Source organism: Ruditapes philippinarum, unplaced genomic scaffold (assembly GCF_026571515.1).
Source record: "Ruditapes philippinarum isolate M1 unplaced genomic scaffold, ASM2657151v2 ctg275_1_1_1_1, whole genome shotgun sequence".
In the NCBI taxonomy this organism is placed as follows: domain Eukaryota; kingdom Metazoa; phylum Mollusca; class Bivalvia; order Venerida; family Veneridae; genus Ruditapes; species Ruditapes philippinarum.
This window is the reverse complement of record NW_026852998.1, coordinates 383537-393120: the sequence shown is the minus strand read 5'-3', so window position 1 is coordinate 393120 and position 9584 is coordinate 383537. Positions and strand designations below refer to the sequence as shown.

Sequence of the window (9584 nt, the reverse complement as noted above, 5' to 3'; positions counted from 1 at the left end):
GAAAAATATATTATGTTGAAAACTTGATTTTGTAATAATCCAAGTTAGAACTGTTAACTTCAGATAACCATTGCTATAAATAATGATAATAAATTATTGAATTAACATTTATTTCAGATATTCTAAAAATTCTTGAATCAACTGAAACAGAATCTGATAAAATAAAGTATCAATGTATCTAAACTTACAGATAAATGCATTTATCAGAATATTTGTAATAATTTCATGTTTTGAATTTTTGTTATCCGGTATTAAAAGGGTTTCAATATATCATAAAAATACTTCCATATCCCGTTTGTGTTCTCTTTAAAATGACTACATAAAATGCTTCGACGTCGCAAAAATTGTGAACGTCAATCTCAAAAAGAAATTAAGATGAAGGATATGAAATGTCACTCACTTTGATACAGTTCATTATGGTAGACTGAACACTTGAATATATATAGCGACCAGGATCCAGCTGAACCTTATCATTAACGATGAAAACATTACTAGTTTTATTGTTAGTTTTTTCTCTTCTGACAACAACACTTTGCACCGGTAAACGTTGTTTTTTGTTTTGTTTTTTTTAACGAAAGTACATTTTCTTTTCAAGAACTAATAGAAATCAGATTTTGTAGTCATTAAATTTAAAAATTAATGTAAGACATTGTAATTGACAAAATTTGCAACGAATTTTCTAATTTTTTTTTATCAAAATAAGTTCATGTTACACGAAAAATGCTACATTGGAATTATATTTTAATTACGAATTTATTCTTATTCAGATGAGGGTGTAAAAGTGTCAGATGTTGCCGGAGAGAGCCGACTGAGGAGAGCATTGAGTCAAAGAGTGTTTTTAAACAAGGAGGCAAAGGTAGGATATATTTTTTAATTTCGTCCTATAGAGCAAAATATATCTAAACAAATTGTAAAACATGTAATCATATTGTTAAGTATCTGAAATTATGAACAACATTAATTGTGTTGTTTCTTTCAAATGATTTATTTGAGAAATTGTACATGTCTATGCAAATATTAAATGAATTTGTTATTGCACTGTTATATATCTATAGAAGTTTCACCATTTCATTATTTTACATAGAACTTGTACCATGTATATTAAAAATAGTTTAATACTAACTAAAACAGAATATAGAATGTATTGAATCGTTTTTAATGAATAACATATAGAGAGTCCATAATTCATTTTGTATCATCGTTTGATAAAATGATTAACAAGATTTAGTCTTGCTCGTTTACTACATAAGTTTTTATAGTAAACCTATTAAAATCAACCAATACATTAGCAAACGCATAATTTGCAGGGTATTTCTTTTTCAAAACATTTATTAGATATTGTTTTCATGAAACATATATCTAGATTGAAATGAATTTTAATAAAGTAATTATATTCTACATACAACTGTTTCTGTGATCAGTTGAATAATAAACTATACGAATACGTCGCTTACCATATTGCATACGTAACAACTGTCTGTAATAAGATACGTCTACGATATAAGTCTCATGAACATTTTCTGATACCAAATTCACGTTGCTGGTGTCCTAAACATTTTCAAAGCTATTTCTGCGTCGGCAGTTTTTTTACCTTTTGAATGTTTTCTAAACGTTTGATTCTAATAAACGAAGTTGCATTACGTATAATTTCAGGGCTTAAAACCTTGATGCAGCGGATGAAAGAAATGAAACTAATTTAAGGTAAGAATTGTCATACTTATGTTAGCACATACCTATATCATCGATTAGAAGAAGAAGTAACATGTTTTGAAATACGTATAGATAAATAATTTATTACTCTCTATACTTAATTTGTATATGTTTATTAATGTTAAAAAATCATACTCTTACGAATTAATTGAAAAGATAAGCCTTTGTTGAATAGTCCAGTATTTTATACGAATAACTATTAACTCAGGATTGTATTATATCATTTATTTCAGACTGCGACAGATATCCAAACAATTGATTCAAGTCGTCAGCAGTCCTAAATTAGTTGCTTTTCTACAAAGTTCATCAACATTGTATTCACCGCCGGGAACAGTGTGACTACTGGATACTAAAAGCTTCAATAGGGCAAGTTCCAGTAAGATGATACCTTTGGTAAAGAATCAATGTACTGTATATATGTGTACATATATTGTTAACTTCAAATTGTATAAACAAAATGTACGGCTCGTCATTGTGTAGTGTCATCTACTTGTATGTACTTTTACGCAGGACTAATGTTATTTAACTAATGCATTTTATACCAATTACTGCTACATGTTAAAAGAAATTATATCAAATAATTCTGTTTCTCAATAAAAACGCACAATAAAATATATACACACCTAATATCCTTATATGCTTTAGATTAAATGGTATTATATTGCTTATCATTCTGCTTTTGTATACTTATTTGTACACAAAATTTAATAAACTCTAATGTTATTCTGGTTTTGTAGTTCTTTTTGTACAACATGAATATCAAGACGTACTTCCGCTAAGAGATTTTTTGGAGGGGAGGGGGACGATGGTGTATTCTCCATTCTTTTAAAATATATAAATCATATCTAATTGAAAACTTCTATCATAGAATACTGTATATACTGATTAAATTTTAAGAGAAAATCCAAATGTTATCTATAAAACTATATGCATAGTCTTTTGTAATAAGTGCAAATAATTTGAAAACCAGACAACCGAACAAAATTTGTCCCTTTTAAGCAGTTTTTAATTTTAAAAGTATCATCAGCAATCATAGTTTATCAGATTTAGGGAATTATGATGACAGATGAAAGGAGTTTTAGTTCAACATGTTACAGACATCACGTGATTCAGTGTTGCCTTTTTTGTCGAGGCTGTATAAAATTGGTTTAATCAATGGAAATGAAATGTAAGCAACAAAACCTTAAGCTGAGGGATGTAAATGTAAGCTACAAAACCTTAAGCTGAGGGATGGAAATGTAAGCTACAAACCTTAAGCTGAGGGATGGAAATGTAAGCTACAAACACTTACGCTGAGTGATGGAAATGTAAGCAACAAAACCTTAAGCTGAGGGATGTAAATGTAAGCTACAAAACCTTACGCTGAGGGATGGAAATGTAAGCTACAAAACCTTAAGCTAAGGGATGAAAATGTAAGCTGCAAAACCTTACGCTGAGGGATGGAAATGTAAGCAACAAAACCTTAAGCTGAGTGATGTAAATGTAAGCTACAAAACCTTACGCTGAGGGATGGAAATGTAAGCTACAAAACCTTAAGCTGAGTGATGGAATGTAAGCTACAAAACCTTAAGCTGAGTGATGGAAATGTAAGCTACAAAACCTTAAGCTGAGTGATGGAAATGTAAGCTACAAAACCTTAAGCTGAGTTAGGATGATAACCATTGATTTTAGGAAATTAACTTTAATGAAAGGAAAAGCTATGTAATTTTAGTCCAAACGTCTCTAAGAATTAATTTGTCATCAAAATATGTACACAACTTTTAATTATGAATCAAAACACGACGGACAGATATACGATTTGTTATTAAATGTGTTGCTATATAAACATTTAATATGTACTGAAAAAAAGCCGATTATCCCCTTAAAAGATATGTCTATTTTGATGCTTTGGCCAACATGCTAGGGATAACCTTCCACAGATCAGATTTTTTTAAAATGTTGTCCTTGCTGAAAAAAAAGCTGACAAGACTGGGCATTTCTTGAACACCTTAGAGATCGTCTATAGAAAAACTCTTTGGAAGACATATGACCCAAGATGAGACATGGAATAACCTTGGCCCTGATCAGAAACGTAGTAAACTTCCTCCATGTATATTGCAGCATAACATGCAATCACTTTGAAGTTCATATTTAAACGAATTCGTAAATGAGTACAACTCCATGTTGAATTCCTAGCCGGGTTAAGAATTATCTAAAAGTCCAATATTAATATATTCAAGGAAACACACGTCAGTTAGATATAATTGCTGAATTTTGTAAAAAAAAAATTCTATATTTCAAAAGCAACATTATCCCTGCTCAACATAAAAAGGTTAAAGAATGTTGAAATGACTTATGCAAGCCATAACGACTTAACGCTTACAAAATTGTTCTTTGACAGAGAAAAAATAAGGATATACCGCGTCAAGGTAATGATGTGGTAAAATATTAGACAACCAGTCACAGATTTTGTTTTTCTTGTCTCTATAACGAAAACAATTTATAATAACTTATATTTCGTGACACTGTACTTTTCAAAAAAATGAAGTTGAGATAATAAAAATGTTGCCAACGTGTCATGTAAAATGTATTTCTTATGAACAATAAATAAAAATGTTTATGCCAACTCTTCAGTAAAACACACTTAGCTTGGTATCATGCTGTTATCATATATATACAAGTGGGGTTATTCTAAGTATGGCACCATAAGTGCATACATTTTAAGTATACTATAATTCTGACATAATGTGTGGTGAGAAAAATAATGGGGTGAAGGTTAACTGTAAAAATATACTTAATTTTATGACACACGTGAATAATGACAATAATAGTGTTAAAGCGAAAATTGCAAAACAAAATATTTTTCTTCTTTCTTTCTTTTTTATATATATTATTGCGAAAAATGACAGCAAGAGACATAAGCAACAATAGTACGTTTCAATTTTTTTCGGCAATGATTTGCTTTTGTGAACCCTTAGTTTCCAGATATAAAGACTTTCTTTACAATACCATATTTGTAGAATACTAACAGTTACAAAATAAAAATCAGCATTTCTTTATAAGATATGATTATCAAGGTCAACAAGGAAAGGCGGCAATCAATGAAAGGTTTATCGCAATAAATTTCATGCAAATTTCAAACAATAAAGATGTAAAAATTTCTACTTTAAGTGCTGATAATTAAAACGTCCCATAACTCTCTTTCTCAATGCACATATAAACATTTTTGTACCAGTTTGTTGGTACATTTTCCAATTTACATTGACGGCATACGAACTAAATCTGAATTGCAATTATATTCTAATTAAAGGATTTAATAATTACTCCATTCCATGACATTAAACATTCAAGGTAAAAAGCTGTATAACATGACACAGCGTTTCTTTTCTTGTTCTTTTTTTTTTTAGAAAAGATTCGTGCAATAGCGAGAATCTAACTTGTGAACATTGGATTTAATGTAAAAAAATCTGTACTTTGCCAATGCCCCACTCTCTAAGCCTTTCATTATTGATATATCGTCATATTGTTTATGCTCAACTGTGCTATTCATCTATACGATTGCAGTAATAAAGGTTTCACGGCTACAGCATTTGTGAAGTATAAGATTACAGCAATGCACTTTTCACGATGATAAAAAAATCAAAGGTGTCAGTTAAGATATGACCCCCTAACGCATTACATAAGCTTTGGAGACTATTCAAACAGGCTAGATTTAGTGTCAAAGACATTGAAACTGAGAGGCGTGGGTTCAAATATCTGGAGAAAAAAGATCCCTCGGAAAAATTAAAATGAGCAAAATAACATAAAAATTGCAGACTGTATGATGGAGTCTGTACATGAGGGGTAATGAAAAAGTGCAACATTCCCCCAAAACCGACTTAAGGGGTTATCAATTTATAACTGCAAATCGGCTCTTACTCGACAGTAATTAGTGAAGCCACTTTTTCATGAAGAGTCCAGTGCTGATAGTGATAATTGTGATTTGCATATTTTAATAAGCCAGGTCAGGTGTTTCTGAAAAGGCTGATAACACTGATGCAATTTGAGTATATATAAAATTTATTACACAGATAATACACGTGTTTCTTTTCTTGTTCTTTTTTTCATTTTTAGAAAAGATTCGTGCAATAGCGAGAATCTAACTTGTGAACATTGGATTTAATGTAAAAATATGTACTTTTGCCAATGGCCACTTCTCTAAGCTTTCATATATGATATAATATCGTCATTGGTTTATGCTCAAGCTGTGCTCATTCATCTATTACGCGATTGCAGTAATAAAAGGTTTCACGACTACAGCATTTGTGAAGTATATAGATTGCAAGCAATGCACTTTTCACGATGATAAAAAAATCAAAGGTGTCAGTTAAGATATGACCCCCTAATGCATTACATAAGCTTTGGAGACTATTCAAAACAGGCTAGATTTTAGTTGTCAAAGACATTGAAACTGAGAGGCGTGGGTTCAAATATCTGCGAGAAAAAAGACTCCCTCGGAAAAAAACTAAAATGAGCAAAATTACATAAAAATTGCAGACTGTGTGATGGAGTCTGTACATGAGGGGGTAATGAAAAAGTGCAACATTCCCCCAAACCGACTTAAGGGGTTATCAATCTTTAAGCACTTAATGTGCTGAAATCAATGATCCCGAATGAAATTTAAGCTGAATTTACAACAGCCATTATTCGTGTTTATCACAACATGTAGTTCCATACAGTAAATCTTTATTGTTTTCTGGTATTTTAGAAATGATGGATCATTGTTAAGTATTGATTAAATAAGACTTGAACCGATGTTGAAATGGCATAAAAGACTATAATTATAATGTTAATATTAGTACCTATGCTGAACAAACTCAAGCGACTATGTTGTTTTTGTTTTCAATTATTTGATGGAGTTTTGATATAGTACTAGGTTATTGAGAATACGTAATAACGTGTTTTCACCACTTGCCAAAATACAGTTTACAAAAATGATTTGTGTCTAACAGAATTTTAAAAACATTACACAAAAGCATATGACAGTTTGTTCCATAAGATGTAACTTGCCTATGTTTGACAGAGACATCAGTCTGATGAAAAATGTTGTTTTTGTTTAAGTTTGTGCAAGCCCCAAAACGTACTTTAAGTGACATTTTTTTAATTTAACTGCGTCTTCATTCTCTGTCAAGTATCAGTTTTACCACAATTAATAGGATAATTCATTTAATATTTTTTCATAGAAAAAAAGTTATTTACGTACTTTTAACAAGAAATGTTGACAGAATATTAAGAATGGTTGAATCTAATTTGTGAATTTTTATTTACTTAATATTTTGCGTATTGCAATTGTGTTTTCTTGCATTATTTCATGCTTTTTATTAATGTAGCATTTAGAACAACTGTTGTTAAAATGTAAACAATATTGATGCATGTTTTTATTACCTTGTACTTTCATGACAAGTCATCACTGTTTAACAACTCTATATTTTTTGTTCTGCTTCACGTAAACAAGAAACCTGATGACAATGGCCTTGTTTTATAAAAATGAATGTAGTTAATGATTTTTATGTAATTTCTTGCACCGTCAATTTCTGGCAAAGAAACATTTTGCTTGAATGTGGTTTTGGCAAAAAAATTAACGAGTCAGTTTATGAACCAGTATATGGCAATGGCATAACAAAGGATTTAACGACATAAATGAGAAAGTTTTACCATAACATTTGAAGCATCACCATCCATCCGTTAAAAGCCCCCTTTACACCGTTTGCTTGTTGTGTCACTTTGAAAAAAATCTAGCTGTATACATCACGTTATTTTTATACTATAATTATATTTTAAACTCGAAGTAAAATACCATTTGCTCCTGTGACGGGTTTGATATAGAAATAATGGCTAAACGGTTAAAGTCTGAGTAACCGAGTACTCGATCGGAAGAATGACCGAGCACTCGAGCACAGTAGTCATCCTTATCTAAAACCATTAATGATTGGAGTTTAAAAATTTTGTGATGTATATCAAGATATTAGACACTTGTTATTTAATTACAACATGTATATTCTTATACTTACCTCAGCAGGTGTCAAGTATCGTTTTACAGCTGTAAAAAGTTTTTTCCCGATCTTCATTTCAGTGTTGGCATATTTTCTTATTTTTGTGGGGATCAAAGAATCCGAAAACTTATTGTGTTGAAGATCTAATACTGCTTAAGTCGGTGCTAAGGGGGTGAGATATTTTATTTCTTCAATTATCTCTCATGTCTCAATGAAATTGTGTTTCTGCAATTTTCACCTTTTTGTCTTCACTGCTCTCGTGGAAGCTATCCTTTTTCAGATTTTTATTTAGTAATAATATCTTTTCAATTGGCTTCGTTCTCTAGTACAATAAATGCTTATTTGTTTTGCTTTATTTATAATAAATAAAAAATGTTGGAAACAAACAAAATTATGAAATACTAATTTATCTGAACACTACACAAAATCATATAAGACTAATTATCTTCTATTTTATTAAAGATTTATTATACCTAGATTCTTTAAGAAACCTGACGAAAAAGTTGTTCTTCTTATTGTGCCAGTTCTGTGCTAGTATATTCTTAAAAAATCCGGTAAATAACATATTAAAATGTTTTCATTGTGCGTCAAAGATAAAATGGCAAAATTCATGTTTAAGGAAGTTTTGACAAAAAAAATATTAACGTGCATTTTTAAGTTGACAAAATTATATAAAAGCTAACCTTGCATTTATATTCACTAAACGATTGCAAACACGCATTTATTTAGTGATGGAAAATTTATTTTTACCTGTGGTTGAAACTAATATATGCAGTTTTTATCATAAGTAATGTGTTTGTACATATAACTATTTCATTTTTCTGTGGAGTGACAGACTTCAGAAATATAATATATGACAACTCTATCACTCTCCGTCAAGTAAGCAAGCTTTTAGAATTCTATTTCAGGTAAACAACAAGTCTATATTGTAACAGGATGAGTGTAACTTCAAGGGTGATTTATTTACCCATATAACACGACTTGAGTTGAGGGAGTTATTGCATTGTAGTCATTGTTATAGAAGAATATCTTTCTTTCAGAATGTACATCTAATCATCTTTAGCTACATAATTTTAACGTTTTTAAGTACTTAGGTTGTATTAAAATTATTTTGTCGAAATAAGTGTGCATAAACACTTTTGCCAAGAATAAGAAAGTAACTGAGAACATTACAAATCCCAATAATTGAGTGATAGTAACTCGCACATAGCTCTTTTTTGTCAATTATTAAGTACATGTAATATACTTTTAGGAGGTCATAAAAATGAATTCATCTGATGGGTTGCTCTTTTAAATGCATATGTTTTCTGTTTGAAATGCAAGACTTTGTTTGAAGACATGTTAAGACGCACTAGCTATACAATCCGATGTGACACCACTTTAAACATGCCTTTCTATAACAATAACCTAGACATTTCAAGAACAAAAGTACTATCGAAATCTGACTTTTAGAGAGACTGTTTGAAAAAAAAAGTAAAAAAAAACAACAAAAAACCACAAAAAACAAACACATGTCTGTTGTAAATAGCATGTTCAGTAAGTGGTAATAGAAAAAGCAGATCTCTTCGTCAACACACTGACTGTTAATATAGTTCTCTACACAAATCTTTTTGACAGTTTATATAACGCCTTATGAACGCTTGTAAGCCAGCCAAAGTTTACACATGGTCATATAACAGTAAAATATATTTATCATGAATTTATGTCAGACCAAAACTCTTTTACTTGGGGAAAACTGAAAATCACTTAATTATTATATCTTTACAGTAGACTTGCATCATAAAAGTTATGATTATGCAGAGAAAATCAACGTTATCAGCATGCAATAAGAAATAGTGTCCAGTTTCAATAGCCAGTTTATGT

The 9584-nt window shown here is 30.3% G+C and overlaps 1 long non-coding RNA gene across 1 annotated transcript; it reads left to right on the top strand.

Moving 5' to 3' along the window:
* The first annotated feature begins 409 nt into the window (after positions 1-409).
* Positions 410-2433, top strand: LOC132730634 (uncharacterized). The gene is made up of 4 exons (XR_009625783.1): positions 410-540; positions 768-856; positions 1654-1701; positions 1944-2433. It is a non-coding gene; the product is annotated as an uncharacterized LOC132730634 (long non-coding RNA).
* The last annotated feature ends 7151 nt before the right edge of the window (positions 2434-9584 follow it).